Source organism: Natator depressus, chromosome 20 (genome assembly GCF_965152275.1).
Source record: "Natator depressus isolate rNatDep1 chromosome 20, rNatDep2.hap1, whole genome shotgun sequence".
NCBI classification, from domain to species: Eukaryota; Metazoa; Chordata; order Testudines; family Cheloniidae; genus Natator; species Natator depressus.
The window spans coordinates 7489666-7507355 of NC_134253.1; the positions used below are offsets into that span (position 1 = coordinate 7489666).

At 44.4% G+C, this 17690-nt stretch overlaps 1 protein-coding gene across 6 annotated transcripts in view; it reads left to right on the plus strand.

The window, feature by feature from the left end:
- Positions 1-1175: 1175 nt before the first annotated feature.
- Positions 1176-17690, plus strand: part of BRD4 (bromodomain containing 4) — a 214028-nt gene continuing 197513 nt past the window's right edge. For 3 of the 6 annotated variants that reach the window (XM_074935108.1, XM_074935103.1, XM_074935105.1), the window contains exon 1: positions 1176-1331. The gene's annotated coding sequence lies outside the window, so the exon portion shown is untranslated. Of the gene's footprint in view, positions 1332-2274; positions 2297-17690 lie in introns of those variants that run through there. The other 3 variants (XM_074935106.1, XM_074935107.1, XM_074935104.1) reach the window with 2 other exon arrangements.

Genomic DNA, 17690 nt, shown 5'->3' on the forward strand with positions numbered 1-17690 from the left:
ACCCGGCCCTGGCTGCGAGTAAGTCCTGGCTACCAGAGGCCGCAGCAATCTGGGGAGTGCTGCATACAAATCAATGAAGGGGCATTACACGATACTAGTAGGGGGTCACACCCACAGTGCCAGATTAGACGGATCTTTCTGCTAAAATGATCAGCAGTAAAACAGTTAACACAGACATTTTGCACCATTATCAGACTTCAGAGTCAACAGATACTGGGCAGACCAGAAAGCGGAAGGACTAACAATTCTCCGGAGCAAGTGATTCAACCAGCAGCATTGGGGGAAGAGAATCTTCTCCCCATGCAGTGGATGATGCACTATTCACATGAGAGCTCTCCCCTCATCTCTTCGTGCAGCACACACCTTGCTGCAGGGACATGCCCCCTACCTGCACAATGCCCATCAACTTGCAGAAACCGCCTCCCTATGCAGCGCCCACCCAGCTGCAAGGAGCCGCCTTTCCCCTGCTTGCAATGACCAACGGGCTGAAGAGGCTCCCTCCCACAGTCTGTGCAGTGACCGTCTACTGCAGACCTGCCCCTTCCCTTCCCCCCCCCCCGCACGCCCCCCCCCGCGGCAGAGCTGCCCCTTCCCCCCCGCCCCCACGCGCGCCCCCCCCCCCGCGGCAGAGCTGCCCCTTCCCCCCCGCCCCCACGCGCGCCCCCCCCCCGCGGCAGAGCTGCCCCTTCCCCCCCGCCCCCACGCGCCCCCCCCCCGCGGCAGAGCTGCCCCTTCCCTTCCCCCCCCCCGCACGCCCCCCCCCGCGGCAGAGCTGCCCCTTCCCCTTCCCCTTCCCCCCCCGCGCGCCCCCCCCCCGCGGCAGAGCTGCCCCTTCCCCTTCCCCCCCCGCGCGCCCCCCCCCCGCGGCAGAGCTGCCCCTTCCCCCCCGCCCCACAACTGGCTACAGACCCCCAAGAGCGCCCTGCCCCGCAGCGCTCCCTTCCTCCCCAGTGCCGTGCGGCGCCCGCCGGCGCGCGCGCAGAGCGACCCGACCTCTCTCCCGCACGCCCCGGCCGCGCCCGGCTCCTCCTTGGGCCCCGGGCTCCAGGGGCTGGGCTTAGGAAGCGGGGGGGGGGGGGGGCGCACGTCGCCGGCGCGGGGGGCGGAGGGGGCGTGGTCTGTTGCGCCGCGACGCAGAGCGTTGCGCGGTGAGGTCAGTGCGGCGCCGCTGTCGGTCCCTCCCGCTGCCCCTCGGTCTTTATCTGCCCCGCGGAGGCCCGCGCCCCAGCCTCCCCTCTCCAGTGCGAGGCGGAGGAGACGCCTCCCCCCCTCCGGGCCCCACGGCACCCGGTCCGGCGGGAGGGTGGAGAGCGCGGCCTGCCCCTCCCCAGGTGAGAGCCGAGTTCGCGCGCGAGGGAAGCGGCTCCCTCGACTGGGGGGCGCGGTCGAGCGGAGGTGGGGGTGTCGGTATTCAACATCCTCGGTTACGTTGTTCTGATAGCGTAATCCGCATTGCGTAATGCGGCCGCTGCGTCAGGGAGGCTACTCAGTTTTCGTTGGGACGTCTGTCTCGGGCTGAGGCCTGCTGCTCAAACGTTGTATTCCGACCCGCTTTCCTCTTGGGGGAGGGGGGGTGCTACGCTGTGTGCGTAGCTGTTGTGCTGTTCACGGCGCCCGCGTCCTGCAGCCAGCGATCTGCGTAGGTGGTGTAAGAGAACGGGAAGGGGATCGGCTTTTTCTGGTGTTTACGCATTTTGCGCATTTGGCGGCTGGTTAACCTGCAGAATGCTACGTGATGTGCGTAGGGGCGTCTCTGGCTCCCTTGCGCCGACTGCGGTGGGAAGCGGACTCAGGGCATAGAGCGCAGAGTTTGCGTGGGAGAGAGATTTGGCCCTATCTGTAGGCTACGCGATTTGCGCGGATAGGGCTTACCCCCGCGCGCGGACCGCGGTTTACGTACGTTGGGTGCGATTCCTCGTTGAGGACGGCTGCTCCCTGGAGAGGTAGGGGAAGCGGCTTTAGCGCTATTTGCGCAGCGACCTGAGTAGCCTGATGTTGTTTTTTTCGGCAGTGCGATGTTTGCGTAGGGTTGCTTGTCCTCTGGCGAGTGGGGGAAAAGCTTTTTTGGTAGGCGGGCTGCCTGGGCGTGCGGAGCCGTTTGCGCTGGGGCCGTTGCGCCCCGCCGGGGGACGGGTAGCTCGGTACGCGGATTGCGCAGCGTACGGGAGCAGGGGCCCTGGGGCGGGGCGGCGGAGCTGATGGTACTTCCTGCCGCCGCCATTTTGTCATCTAGCCGGAGGAGGAAGCGGCGGCTCTTGAGTGGAGGCAGCGGCCCGGCCTGGCCCCGCGGCTTGCGGTGAGTGAGGCGGTCACGCACCCCACCCTCACGGGCTCTGCCCGCCCCGGCTCCTTCGTGGGTCACGCCCGCCCGGACCAGGCGGCCCCCGACACCGCCGGCAGGGCGTGGGATAGCCGCGTCTCTCCTCCGCGCCGTTAGGCCGGGCCGCCGCCACCCCCGCGGGGTGGATGCGGGTAGATCGGGCCCGGCTCCTCATGGCGCTGGGGCCCGGCTGCCCCCGAGCTGCCGGGGCCATCGCCGACACTTGGGGGTCCTGGAGATGGGGCGGGCCGGGCTCTGCGGACGGCCGTGCGGGGGCAGGTCGCTGGGGAGGGAGCGGCGATGCTGGTGCAGCAGGAGGAGGCAGCTCGGCGTTAAACCTTGTTCACTGTAACCGACTGATGCAGCTCGCCCCGGCCTGCTGGCGCTTGGCTGTCCGGCAAGCAGCTGCTGATGGAAGGTCCTCTTAGAGACTGCACAGCAACTGCGGCACTAGCGGAGTCCCGTAAACCGGATTGAGGCGCTGATTCCGGTTTAAATGTGCCTGATGGGAAGAGAGACTTTGAACAATGTGTGCTTTTGATGAACCTTGCCCTTTTATTTTTTTCTTGAAAGAGCAGTAACCTGAATTCTGGTGCACTTCAGAGTATAAACTGGTGCTGTTTACTACACTGGCTCTTCAGATTTTGTCATTTTGCAATGTAGAAAAACAAATGTTCTCTCTTGGTGTGAAAGACTCAAACAAGTGGTAGCTACTATACAGTGATTATAGAAACAGTGGAACTGACTATACTGTGTATTTGGTGGTACATTCTGTATAGAGAATTTCTTAAACTACTGGTTTTAAGATGGTCTTAGATGTAGTGAATTTAAAAAAAGATTCAAAAGTGTGGTTTATTTGATGTGGACTGTCCATTTAGTGTAGGGAATAAAAATGTGTTGACATAGCTGTTTATATATTGTGAACTAGATAACTTGACATAGCCAGTTACAACAATTTTGCATTTAACTTTTTTCTACAACTCTTCTCTCCCCTTCCTCCCTCCCCCCCCCCCCCGCCCATGGCAGGACTAAGTATTATCATTCTAGACCATCCCTGACAGTGAGATTTCTGCTAATATGAAATTGTGTGGCTAATATTTTCTTCCTGCCTGCAGTGCTTTTCCCACTATGACTGATTTTTTCCCCCCAAATTGTTATCTAGATTATAGAATGTACCTTGAGTGTAAATAGTCTGTTCAGAAACAGAACTTCCTATTAAGAAGGCTGGTTCATATTTTGGAAAGGAGAGTTGGTAGTATGAGAGGAAAAGGAAGCTGACCTCCCCACTCTGAACTCTAGGGTACAGATGTGGGGACCTGCATGAAAGACCCCCTAAGCTTATTTTTACCAGCTTAGGTTAAAAACTTTCCCAAGGCACAAACTTTGCCTTGTTCTTGAACATTAGGCTTCTACCGCCAAGTGATTTAGACAAAGAACAGGGAAAGGACCAATTGGAGTCCCTAGTTCCCCACAGACCAACTTGGGTTTCTTAGGACTCTAAAAACCCAATCAGATTCTGAAAAAACCAGCACTTCATTAGAAGAACAAAACAAAGATAAAAGAAACACTCTGTAAGATTAGAATGGAAGATAATCTTACAGGCAGTCAGATTCAAAACATAGAGAATGCCTCTAGACAAAACCTTAAGTTACAAAAAGACACAAAAACAGGAATACACATTCCCTCCAGCACAGTGAATTTACAAGCCGAAACAAAGAAAACCACATTTTCTAGCCAGATTACTTATGAACTTTACAGGAGTTGGAGGGCTTGCATCCTTGATCTGTTCCTAGCAAAGGTATCACACAGACAGACAAAAGCCTCCCCCCCACCAGATTTGAAAGTATCTTGTCCCCTCATTGGTCATTTTGGGTCAGGTGCCAGTGAGGTTACCTTAGCTTCTTAACCCTTTACAGGTGAAAGGATTTTGCCTCTGGCCAGGAGGGATTTTATAGCACTGTATACAGAAAGGTGGTTACCCTTCCCTTTATATTTATGACACCCCTACTGACTGTAGTGTGTGGAAGAGGGAAAACCGTTCTAACTTCTAATACTCACTAACAACCACACACCACACAAAACCACTAACCCAGGAACCTATCCTTGCAACAAAGCCCCGTTGTCAACTGTGTCCGCATATCTATTCAGGGGACACTATCATAGGGCTTAATCACATCAGCCACACTATCAGAGGCTGGTTCACCTGCACATCTACCAACGTGATGATATGCCATCATGTGCCAGCAATGCCCTTCTGCGATGTACATTGGTCAGACTGGACAGTCTCTATGTAAAAGAATAAATGGACACAAATCAGACGTCAAGAATTATAACATTCGAAAACCAGTCGGAGAACACTTCAATCTCTTTGGTCACTTGATTACAGACCTAAAAGTGGCAATTGTTCAACAAAAAAACTTCAAAAACAGACTCCAATGAGAGATTGCTGAATTGGAATTAATTTGCAAACTGGGTACAATTAACTTAGGCTTGAATAAAGACTGGGAGTGGATGTGTCTTTACACAAAGTAAAACTATTTCCCCATGTTTATTCAACCCTCCCCACCCTTCCTCACATGTTCTTGTCAACTGCTGGAAATGGCCCACCTTGATTATCACTACAAAAGGTTTTTTCCCCCCGAGCTCTCCTGCTGGTAATACCTCACCTTACCTGATCACTCTTGTTACAGTGTGTATGGGAACACCCATTGTTTCATGTTCTTTGTGTATATAAATCTCCCCACTGTATTTTCTACTGCATGCATCCGATGAAGTGAGCTGTAGCTCACGAAAGCTTATGCTCAAATTTGTTAGTCTCTAAGGTGCCACAAGTAGAATCATAGAATATCAGGGTTGGAAGGGACCTCAGGAGGTCATCTAGTCCAACCCCCTGCTCAAAGCAGGACCAGTCCCCAACTAAATCATCCCAGCAAGGGCTTTGTCAAGCCTGACCTTAAAAACTTTGAAGGAAGGAGATTCCACCACCTCCCTAGGTAACGCATTCCAGTGTTTCACCACCCTCCTAGTGAAAAAGTTTTTCCTAATATCCAACCTAAATCTCCCCCATTGCAACTTGAGACCATTACTCCTTGTTTTGTCATCTGCTACCATTGAGAACAGTCTAGAGCCATCTTCTTTGGTACCCCCTTTCAGGTAGTTGAAAGCAGCTATCAAATCCCCCCCTCATTCTTCTCTTCCGTAGACTAAACATCCCCAGTTCCCTCAGCCTCTCCTCATAAGTCATGTGTTCCAGTCCCCTAATCATTTTTGTTGCTCTCCGCTGGACTCTTTCCAATTTTTCCACATCCTTCTTGTAGTGTGGGGCCCAAAACTGGACACAGTACTCCAGATGAGGCCTCACCAATGTCGAATAGAGGGGAATGATCACATCCCTCGATCTGCTGGCAATGCCCCTACTTATACATCCCAAAATGCCATTGGCCTTCTTGGCAACAAGGGCACACTGTTGACTCATGTCCAGCTTCTCGTCCACTGTAACCCCTAGGTCCTTTTCTGCAGAACTGCTGCCAAGCCATTCGGTCCCTAGTCTGTAGCGGTGCATAAGTACTCCTTTTCTTTTTGCGGATACAGACTAACACTGCTGCTACTCTGAAACCTGTTCTAACTTCAGTTAGACATGACAACCAGAATTTGCCTATTGAATATGCTGTCATTGCATTGTGATTGACTAGTGAAGTCTACTTAAAAGATAACCAGAGAAGCCAGATCTACTTGCACTGTTGGTAGTGTGGCTAAAATTCCTCTCTCATAGCTAAAGCAAAAGTATTTCAGTAATATTTTTATATTTTCATAGTTCCATTAATTGTTTATATAAAAATATGAAGACTATTTTGTTTGCTTATTTTTTAGTAACTTTTTTTCTTTTCCTGCTGCTTGTTAATAATGTAAAGCAAAACTATTGTCTGTCCTGGAACTGGATTGATGTCAAGAATGGGTCAGAATACAGCTTTATCTTCCTTTAAATACTACTAATGTTCACACTGTGTTCTTTACCTAAATAGTGCCGTATATCTTAAAACCAAAAATGGCCAAAAATTAGGTGTCACTTAAATAGTTAACTTTCAATAAGCCTTGTTAAATCTTTTTTTTTTTGAGACTTTATTTCCGTGAAGTTCTTGTTTAGCAATGCTTCTGTAGAAAGTTGTTTTAATCTAAAGTTTTAGTGTTGTTCAGACTTATTGCACATTTTATAAAAACAGATTGGAGACTGGGAAAATAGCTGGAAAATGTAGGAAGTGCATGTGCTGTAGAATAGATCTTTGTTTGAAATGCATACTATACTGGGATGGAAATAATTAAGCTGACAAATGCATGGCAAATGTTTACCGGACAGCCAAGATCATGAATAATCACCAGTGGTTGTGTATGACACTGTTATAGTATGGCTAGATGGTTAGTGTTCTGTTAGATGCATGTAAACTTAATTCTGCAGGCTACTTTGGATGTGGGGTTCTCTGTTGTATTTACAGAACATTTTTCATAAAAATAGAATAAAATGGTGGAGGGACTTTAAAAATCATTGATTTACACTAGCTTTGTAAAGCCGCAACTTAATTTGAAAATTTATGGTATGGCTTGCAATTTTAGGTTAAATTGATTATGCATTAAGTTTTATAAATGCTGGTTTTAAACTGTTCAGTGTCACAACGATAGGGTATTTTTGAACTTTACAAAACTGCTTCGGGCAAAAAACGAAAATTCCATCATACAAACACTTAAGCACTTCACTGCATGACTAGTTTGATTTCAGTAGCATAAGTGCTTTCAGAATGGAGCCTTAATACTGTTTTTATTGAAAATTTATATTCATACGAAGTGGAATAAAATCTTCGTCACTATGAAAGTTGCGTCATTGTTAACCTTGAAAAGCTTAGTATTTCAAGATGTTAACAAAGTTGAAAATTTTGATTTTTTTTATACATACAATCTTGCAAAATGTTAATATCAGTAATGTAACATTTTAAACAGTACAGTTAATGAGCAAAAGTCAGAGTTGTTACTGTTGCATCCAGTTATTGAAATTCACAGAGGGGGTCTTGAAGTCATTCAAAAATAAAATGCTGAAAACAAAAATCAACTTTGAAGTTGTCCTGATGCAGTTTCTAATCTTTAAGTGCACCAGGTGAAATGATGAAAATACTCATTCAGAGCTGACAGAACCCTTAGCAGTTAATTAACACTACTTTCATGATCATATACATGAGATTATCATTACTGGATAGCTGTTACAATACTCAACTGGTGAACATGACTTTTTTTAAATTGAGGCAGCTGGCTTGCAGTTCAACTATTGTTGGCAGAAAACCTACTTTCATCATAAACCTATTAATCTAAATAGTCAAGTGCAGGTGTTTGGTTCTGCTGCTGTGAGTGGAACCAGCACATGCAGAAATTTGTTCATATATTTTAGAAAATAATGAGGACTTGCAATTAATGATAAAATGCATGTTCTGCATTTTAATAATTGTTCGTCTTCCTCCGTGCTTCAGTAGCTTCAGCAATGGAACACGAACTTCTCTATACAAAACCGTTACTACTGGCTTCAGTATTTTGAACAATTTTCTAGTGAATTTTTTCTGGCCAGTAAAATCCACACCCCTGAGTGACAGTTATACTGACCTTACTTCTGGTGTAGACAGCACTGTGTTGATGAGAGGGCTTCTTCTCCCGTTGACATAACTAATGCTTCTTGGGGAGGTGGGTTACCTATGCCGACAGTAGAAGCCTTCCCATTTTTTTTAGGTAGTGTCTTCACTGAAGCACTGCAGTGGCGCAGTTGCAGCCTTTTAAGCATAGAGAAGCACTCAGTCTATGTTCTTCATATATCTTTATTCACTTGGATTAGTCTGAAACATACTTCTGCAGCTTGCTTACAAGTTTATTTCACCTTATTACTTGAGATGTGACATATGTGCTGCCACCTTTCTGTTTTTGTATTTGGAAGCTGTAAAGTGGCTGTTGAAAAATAACTTAATCAGAAATCCAGTTGTATGATCAAGGTCCTGTGTGGGTGGATCCCTGTACTGTGCAAAGAAACGTTGAAGTCTGTGGGGATACAGGAGTCCATTGTGCAATCAGGAGCATAGATAGTATCTCACCTATCCTTTCAAATCTTTTGACAGTAGATTTAGCATGTGTGCGAATCGGCATTTACTCTATCCTGCAAAGCTTTCTTAATCTTAGCCGCATTGGCTTCGTTTTTCTTCACAAACTAGTTGTCTCTTGTCTGTAGTGATTGTAGTCAGATGTTCAGATGAATGTGGATGACTGCAGGTATCAGTGCAGAAAGAGCTTTGTGTAAGCTCAAAAACTTCTCTCCCGCCAACAGAAGTTGGTCCAGTAAAAGATATTCTCACCCACCTTGTCTTGCTTGAGTATGCAGTGTAAACAACGTAGATGGAAACTCCTGATGAGCCTTACGTTGTCCATGTTTTCCCACCATACATGAGAGTGCTGAGGTCACAAGCTTGATACACTAGCATTTTGGTTTTGCTGGTAAGCTTTGAGTTGTTCCGTGCTCTTTTAGTTAGTCTGCTGAAGGTGGTGGCAGCCTTTCCAATGCGAACATTTAGTTCTTCATCCAGTGAGAGGTTGGTGGTCACTGTAGAACCTAAATAGCTGAACTTTTGGACTACTTCTAGCTGGTTTGCATTTAAGGTAGTTGAATGATCTTGTGAAACTCTCTGTCCTAATAGAACGGTTTTCTTGATGCTGATGGTGAGAGCAAATGCCTGACAGGTACTTGAAAGGTGGTCCAGGAATTCTTATAGTAGATCTTCATTATGGGTAATGAGGGCAGCAGCATCAGCAAATAGAGGTTCACTGATTAGCACCTTTTTGAGTTTGGTCTTTGACTTATGTTGGGACAAGTTGAAGAGTTTCCCATCTGATCTTGTGTGGATATACACTCCATCTTTCATGTCCATAAACGCACAGTTCAAGAGTACTGAGAAGATGCCAAAGAGTGTAGGGGCAAGAACGCATCCTTGCCTCACTCTGCTTTTCATCTTAAAGCTGTCTGAAGTGGGCCCATGAGACTGGACAGTTGCTCTCATGTTGTTGTGGAATGAACATATAAGACTTAAAAGGGTTTGTGGGCATCCTATCTCTTCTAGTATTGCAAATAGATCTGCTCTGCTGACTATGTCGAATGCTTTGTTAGGTCCACAAAGGAGATGTACAGTGGTCGGTTTTGCTCTCTGCACTTTTCTTGGAGTTGACGCAGCCCTGAATCTGCACTGTGATTCAGGATAGACACAATTCACCAGCTGTTGTAGGTGCACTAAGATAACTTTTGCGAAAGTGTTTCCTGCTACACTTAATAATGAGGTCATAGAATCATAGAATATCAGGGTTGGAAGGGACCTCAGGAGGTCATCTAGTAGTCCAACCCCCTGCTCAAAGCAGGACCAATCCCCAACTAAATCATCCCAGCCAGGGCTTAAAAACCTCTAAGGAAGGAGATTCCACCACCTCCCTAGGTAATGCATTCCAGTGCACTCAAAAACAAAACAATGTAAAACTTTAGAGCGTACAAGTCCACTCAGTCCTACTTCAGCCAGTTGCTCAGACAAACATATTTGGTTACATTTGCAGGAGATAATGGTGTCTGCTTCTTGTTTACAATGTCGCCTGAAAGTGAGAACAGGCACTGTTGTAACTGGCATCCCAATATATTTATGTGCCAGATGCGCTAAAGATTCATATGTCCCTTTATGCTTCAACCACCATTCCAGAGGATATGCGTCCATGCTGATGGTGGGTTCTGCTCGATAACAGTCGAGAGCAGTGTGGACCGATGCATGTTCATTTTCATCATTTGAGTCAGATGCCACCAGCAGAAGGTTGATTATTATTGTTGTTGTTTTTTTGGTGATTTGGGTTCTGTAGTTTCCACATCAGAGTGTTGCTCTTTAAAGACTCCTGAAAGCATGCTCCACACCTTGTCCCTCTCAAATTTTGGATGGCACTTCACTGGACCCAAGATTTAAGCATCTGCTGTAGCTATTTTTAGAAATCTCACATTGGTACCCTCTTTGCGTTTTGTTAAATCTGCAGTAACGGTATTCATAAATCAAACAACATGTGCTGGGTCATCATCCGAGACTGCTATAACATTAAATATATGGCAGAATGCAGGTAAAACAGAGCAGGGGGACATACAGTTCTCCCCCAAGGAGTTCAGTCACAATTTAATTAACAAACACTTTTTTCCTCCCTCCCCCCCCCCCCCAACATTGTCAGCCTGGAAGCATGTTCTCCGGAATGTTGGCTGAAGCATGAAGGGGCATACGAATATTTATTGTATTTGGCACATAAATACCTTGCAACGCTGGCTACAAAAGTCCCATGCGAATGCCTGTTCTCACTTTCAGGGGACATTGTAAATAAGAAGCAGGCAGCAGTATCTCCTGTCAATGTAAACAAACTTGTTAGTCTTAGCGATTGGCTGAACAAGATGTAGGACTGAATAAACTTGTATTCTCTAAAGTTTTACATTGTTTTGTTTTTGAGTGCAGTTATGTAACACATCTACATTTGTAAGTTACACTTTCACAATAGAGATCACACTACAGTACTTCTATTTTACAGTGCAAATATTTATAATAAAAATATAAAGTGAGAACTGTACACTTTGTATTCTGTGTTGTAATTGAAATCAGTATATTTGAAAATTTATAAAAACATCCAAAATATTTAATAAATTTCAGTTGGTATTCTGTTGTTTAACTGTGCGATTAATCAAGATTAATTTTTTAATTGCAGTTAATTTTTTTGAGTTAATCGTGTGAGTTAACTGCGATTAATCAGGAGCCCAAGTAAATATAGTCTGAATCTATAAAAAGGGAAATAAGGACAACCCAGGGAATCACAGACCAGTCAGCTTAACTTCAGTACCCAGAAAGGTAATGGAGCAAATAATTAAGCAATGAATTTGCAAGCACCTAGAAGATAATAAGATAAGTAACAATCAGCATGGATTTGTCAAGAACAGATCATATCAAATCAACCTAATAGCTTTCTTTGACAGGGTAATGGGCCTTGTGGGTAGGGGGGAAGAGGTAGATGTGGTATACCTTGACTTTAGTAAGGCTTTTGATTCTGTCTTGCATGACCTTCTCATAAACAAATTTGAGAAACACAACTTAGATGGAGCTACTATAAAGGGGGTGCATAACTGGTTGGAAAACCATTCCCAGAGAGTAGTTCAGTCAGGCTGGAAGGTATATTGAGTGGGGTCCCACAGGGATCAGTTCTGAGTCCGGTTCTGTTCAATATCTTCATCAATGATTTAGATAATGGCATATAGAGAATACACTTATAAAGTTTGTGGATGATACCAAGCTGGGAGGGGTGCATGTGCTTTGGAGGATAGGATTAAAATTCAGAATGATCCGGACAAACTGGAGAAATGGTCTCAAGTAAATAGAAAACATGACCTTTGAGGGAAGGTTGAAAAAATTGGGTTTGTTTACTCTGGAAAAGAGAAGATTGAGGGGAGACATCAGTTTTCAAGTACATAACAGGTTGTTACAAGGAAGAGGGAGAAAAATTGTTTTTCTTTCTTAACCTCTGAGGATAGGACAAGAAGCAATGGGCTTAAATTGCAGCAAGGGAAGTTTAGGTTGGACATTAGGAAAAACTTCCTAAACTGTTAGGGTTGTTAAGCACTGGAGTAAATTGCCTAGGGAGGTTGTGGAATCTTCATCATTGGAAATTTTTAAGAGCAGGTTAGACAAACACCTGTTAGGGATGGTCTAGATAATGCTTAGTCCTGCAATGAGTGCAGGGGACTGGACTAGATGACTTCCAGTCCTTTCATTCTATGGTCTATGCTATACAGGAAGTCAGATTCAGTGATCGCAACTGTCCGTTCTGGCATTGGAATCTATGAAGGCCTTCCAAACACTACACGGTGCAATGCCTCAGACCTCAGTGGTTCAGGAGCCAAATTAGCTATTAACATTACTCTAAAGAGCCACAGTAGTATGAATTCATTGTTTCATTTACTATGGTAACTATATATTCATATTTGAAACAATATGACAGGGAAATATTTAGTTATTATTCTCAGATTAAGTTACGGACCAAGTACTTTATCAAGTACAATTGGTTAATAACAGTAAAAGCACCCTGATTAGTTGTTCATTAAATATTTTAATATCAAGTGCTGCAAAGAACTGCAGGAGACACATAGAAGAGCCACTTGCGGCTCAAGAGCCACGGTCCGAGTATCACTGGTCTAGATTGTTGTTCACCGATTACCACTGTGGTGTATGATCCCTTAACTCATTTAACTGGACTTGAGTTAACACTGCATGTGTGTACAAAAAACTTGAGTTAGCAGGGAGTCAACAAGGTTTCTTGACATTTCAATATACTTCTATCTAGCCAAAGCAAAAAGTCACTCAAGATGCTTATCTTCTATGGTAAAATGCTTGACAGTTTTGAATGATCTACACATATAACTTCTGTGGAAGCTTTGCGCAGTCAAAGTTCATTGACTAGTCTAGTCAATTTCTCCCACCCCAAAAAGTAATTCTGCACTTGAGCTTTCCCATTCACTGGATCATGCTGATGCTGATCCAAAAAAAATCAAGAGCAAGAAAAACAGAGACACTGCTGGTGTTGCTTTGGATAGCCCTTTTTTCCCGACAAAAGAATGGGATACTTATCGCTAAAGTTTAAAGGTGTCTTTTGATCATCCACTATCATAAAATCATAGGACTGGAAGGGAACTCGAGAGGTCTTGTAGTCCAGTCCCTTGCACTCATGGCAGGACTAAGTATTGTCTAGACCATCCCTGACAGGTGTTTGTCTAACCTGCTCTGAAGAATGTCCAATGATGGAGATTCCATAACCTACCTACGTAATTTATTCTGGTGCTTAGCCACCCTGACAGGAAGTTTTTCCTAATGTCCAACCTAAGCTGCTCTTGCTGCTATTTGAGTCCATTGCTTCTTGTCCTATCCTCAGAGGTTAAGGAGAATTTTTTTTTCCTCCCTCTTCCTCCTAACAACCTTTTATGTACTTAAAAACGGTTATGTCCCCCCCTCAGTCTATTCTCCAGACTAAACAAACCCAATTTTTTCAATCTTTCCTCATAAGTCATGTTTTCTATACCTTTAATAATTTTTGTTGCTCTTCTCTGGACTCTCTCCAATTTGTCCACATCGTTCCTAAAATGTGGTGCCGAGAACTGGACACAATACTCCAGTTGAGGCCTAATCAGCGCAGAGTAGAGCGGAAGAATTACTTCTCGTGTCTTGCTTACAACACTCCTGCTAATACATCCCAGAATGATGTTGGTTTTTTTGCAACAGCGTTACCCTGTTGACTCATATTTAGCTTGTGGTCCACTATGACCCCCAGATCCCTTTCTGCAATACTTCTTCCTAGGCAGTCATTTCCTATTTTGTATGTGTGCAACTGATTGTTCCTTCCTAAATGGAGTACTTTGCATTTGTCCTTATTGAATTTCATCCTATTTACTTCAAACCATTTCTCCAGTTTGTCCAGATCATTTTGAATTTTAATCCTATCCTCCAAAGCACTTGCAACCCCTCCCAGCTTTGTATCGTCCACAAACTTTATAAGTGTACTCTATGCCATTATCTAAATCATTAATGAAGATATTGAACAGAACCGGACCCAGAATTGATCCCTGTGGGACCCCACAGCACGACTGTGAACCACTGATGATTACTCTCTGGGAACTGTTTTCCAACCAGTTTTGCACCCACCTTATAGTAGCTCTATCTAGGTTGTATTTCCCTAGTTTATGACAGGTTTCAGAGTAGCAGCCGTTTTAGTCTGTATCCGCAAAAAAATCAGCTTTCTTTGACAGGGTAACAAGCCTTGTGAATAGGGGGGAAGTGGCAGACATGGTATATCTTGACTTCAGTAAAGCTTTTGATACTGTCTCGCATGACCTTCTCATAAACTTCTCTGATGAAGTGAGCTGTAGCTCAAGAAAGCTTATGCTCAGATAAATTGGTTAGTCTCTGAGGTGCCACAAGTACTCCTTTTCTTTTTGCAAATAGAGACTAACACGGCTGTTACTCTGGAAAAAAAACAGGAGTACTTGTGGCACCTTAGAGACTAACAAATTTATTAGAGCATAAGCTTTCGTGGGCTAAAGCTCACTTCATCGGAGAAGTTTATGAGAAGGTCATGCGAGACAGTATCAAAAGCTTTACTGAAGTCAAGATATACCATGTCTGCCACTTCCCCCCTATTCACAAGGCTTGTTACCCTGTCAAAGAAAGCTGTCAGGTTGGTTTGACATGATTTATTCTTGACAGATCCATGCTGACTGTTACTTATCACCTTATTATTTTCTAGATGTTTGCAAATTGACTGCTTAATCATTGCTTCCCCAAAATAATTCCTAGAGTACATGTATTAGAAAAACATCCAATCTTGTTTTAAAAATTCTCATTGATGGAGAATCCAAAACTGTCAGTGATGGAGAATCTGCAAAGTTACTTAGGGGGGCTAAGTCCCATTTTCAGAAGTGACTTAGGCATGTAGGAGTCTAAACCCTGTTGACTTTCAATGGGGTTGAAAGCTGAGCAGAGCATTGTTTAAATACCTTTAAAAATCTGGGCCTATGTACTTCATATTCACTACAGTTTGAAGGTTTGGATCTTTCAGGAGGTAGCTAGTGAACTCAAATTCTGAATCTTCATAATTCTTTGGATGTGCTTAGCCTACACAAAGGCTTAAGAGGGGTTATGTTGTACCCAGGAAACATCCATTCATATTTTGGTACATTTATTAGTAAGTATTAGATATAAAAACTTTATGGTCCTAGGCATCAGAGTAAGTTAACTAGGATTTCTTAGAAGAGGCTGAATTCAGTCTCTAGCATTCATAATAATTCAGTACTGTGTGGTTGTATTTTAATTTGTGCAATCAAAGAAATTATCACAGGTCACTAGTTCTTGCACATAGAAGAAAATAGCTGGATGTTAGTACAGTAACTTCTCACTTAAAGTCGTCCCAACAATGTTGTTTCATTATGTTGATCAGTTAGAGAACAGGCTCATTTAAGGTTGTGCAATGCTCACTTATAATGTTGTTTGGCAGCTACCTGCTTTGTCCATTGTTTGCAGAAAAAGCAGCCCGTTGGAGCTAGTTGGTGTGCGCTTGGAACCAGGGTGGACCAGCAGTCCCCCTATCAGCTCCCCCAAGTTCCCTGTGTGGCAGGCTATCAATTGCAGGGCAGTTCAGCTGTCCCTCCCCCCTCTGCCTTGGAGCTGCTCCTGAGAGCCTCCTGCTTGCACTGTGTGTGGAGGGGGCGGGGGGGGGGAAGAGGAGGAAGAGGCTAATGTCAGGGTGTTCCCCGCTCCTGCCCCCCGCTCCTTTACCCCATCTCCACAGAGCTGGGGGGTGGGGACACATGACAGGGCTCAGGACTGAGGGAGCTTGCTGGCAGCAGCTACTGTGTCAACTTGCTGATCTACGTAAAAAGGCAGTGTACTTAGTGGGATCAGGGTACTTAAAGGGGCAATGCATCTCTCTCTGTCTCACAAACGGTGTGTGTCTCTGTCTCTCTCTACCATGCTATCTCCCCTCCCTCCATTCGTGCTGTCTTGTAGAGTGTGAGGCTACATTAACAATGTGTTAACCCTTGATGGCTCAGCCGAGTGCTAGTTCATCATTTTGCAGTAAGGCATTCCCTGGGAAATATCCCACCCTCTTACTTCACCGCCTCAACCAAGCTTCACAATCATCATTGCTGTGTACAGTATTAAATTGTTAAATTGTGTGTGTGTGTGTTTGTGTGTATATATTATATACTCTTTTGTCTGGCGAAAAAAAATTCCCTGGATCCTCCCCCCCCCCCCCATTTACATTATTTATTCGTATGAGGAAATTGGATTCGCTTAACATTTCGCTTAAAGTAGCATTTTTCAGGAACGTAACTACAATGTTAAGCAAGGAGTTACTGAATATATACAGAAACTTGAGAGAATGATGTAGTGTATGTGGAAAAACCAGTGGGAATCTACAAGAATCCATAGCTCAGTGGTTTGAGCATTGGCCTACTAAACCCAGGGTTGCGAGTTCAGTCCTTGAGGTGGGGATTGGCCCTGCTTTGAGCAGGGGGTTGGACTAGATGACCTCCTGAGGTCCCTTCCAACCCTGATATTCTATGATTCTATGTTAGCTATACCATAGCAGGAACTTTTTTTTTTTTTAAAGTAAAATGACACCTTGGGTCAAGGTCATGGTTAAATTCTTGCTGCAGTTAATCATAGTTTTGACTTCTACGGCCAGGAGTTACTTAACAGCAATGATGATGGTTAGTTGTTGACTAACTGCTATTTTGTGAAAGATTCAGACAGTAGCAGTAGAGTTTACTAGAGTGGGTTGTCTGCAGACTTCAGAAGACAACACTGCATCTTTTATATTCAGAAAGCTGTTGTCACAGTCAAGAGCTTTCTGAATATAAACTTTAGAAACTTGGTTTTTAAAAATAAACTTCCATTTTCAAAACTGATGGCCCAGATCTTCTCCTTCACTCATATAGTGGATAGTTCAGCCTTGGGATGCATTCAGTCCTCTGCCTCTACGGTAGTAAACTGGATGACCAATGAGAACATAGGGGAATGAGTCTCAATTTCAGAAATAATAAAACTTCCTGTAAAAAAATTATAGTGAAAACCATGTATTCCTATCAGAAAGGAAAAGCTGCAGGAATGGTATTTGATACTTGGCAAACTGTTGCTAAATCAGGAATTAAAAGTGGTAAATGGACACAAGGGATAAAATCCCATACCTGCTGTGACTCTTGTAGCATGTGCATCATACCTATCTCTTGCCAGATATGAGGTTTCCTCCTTTTTATATTTGTAGAGTTTGTCATGTAAATAAAATCGGAGTTTTGTGGCTTCAGCATCTTAACCTGAAAGTGGAAAGGTTATATATTATTAGTCTTGTGCACCATCTCCTTAAACTGAAATAATCATCTACTTTCCACACTTTAGAACTGCCACGGCTTTTTAAAGAGCTTTCTGCTGATGTCTTTATTGATGCTCTTGGGGAGCAGTGCTTGTTTCTAGTTTTCTTTAATTCTTTTTAATGGAATTGCGTTGCTTAGCTCCGTTTCCAGCTTTTTGCCTTTCCAGGAGGGTTTTTCCCATCACTGAGTGATCTTTGTTGCAACTAATGTAACTCTTCAGCTGCATGTATATTAATGTCTTCCATGCACAAGGAAGATTGCAAATTACAATTGAAGGGCTCTACACCAGGGGTTGGCAGCCTTTCAGAAGTGGTGTGCCGAGTCTTCGTTTATTCACTTTAAAGTTTTGAGTGCCAGTAATACATTTTAATGTTTTTT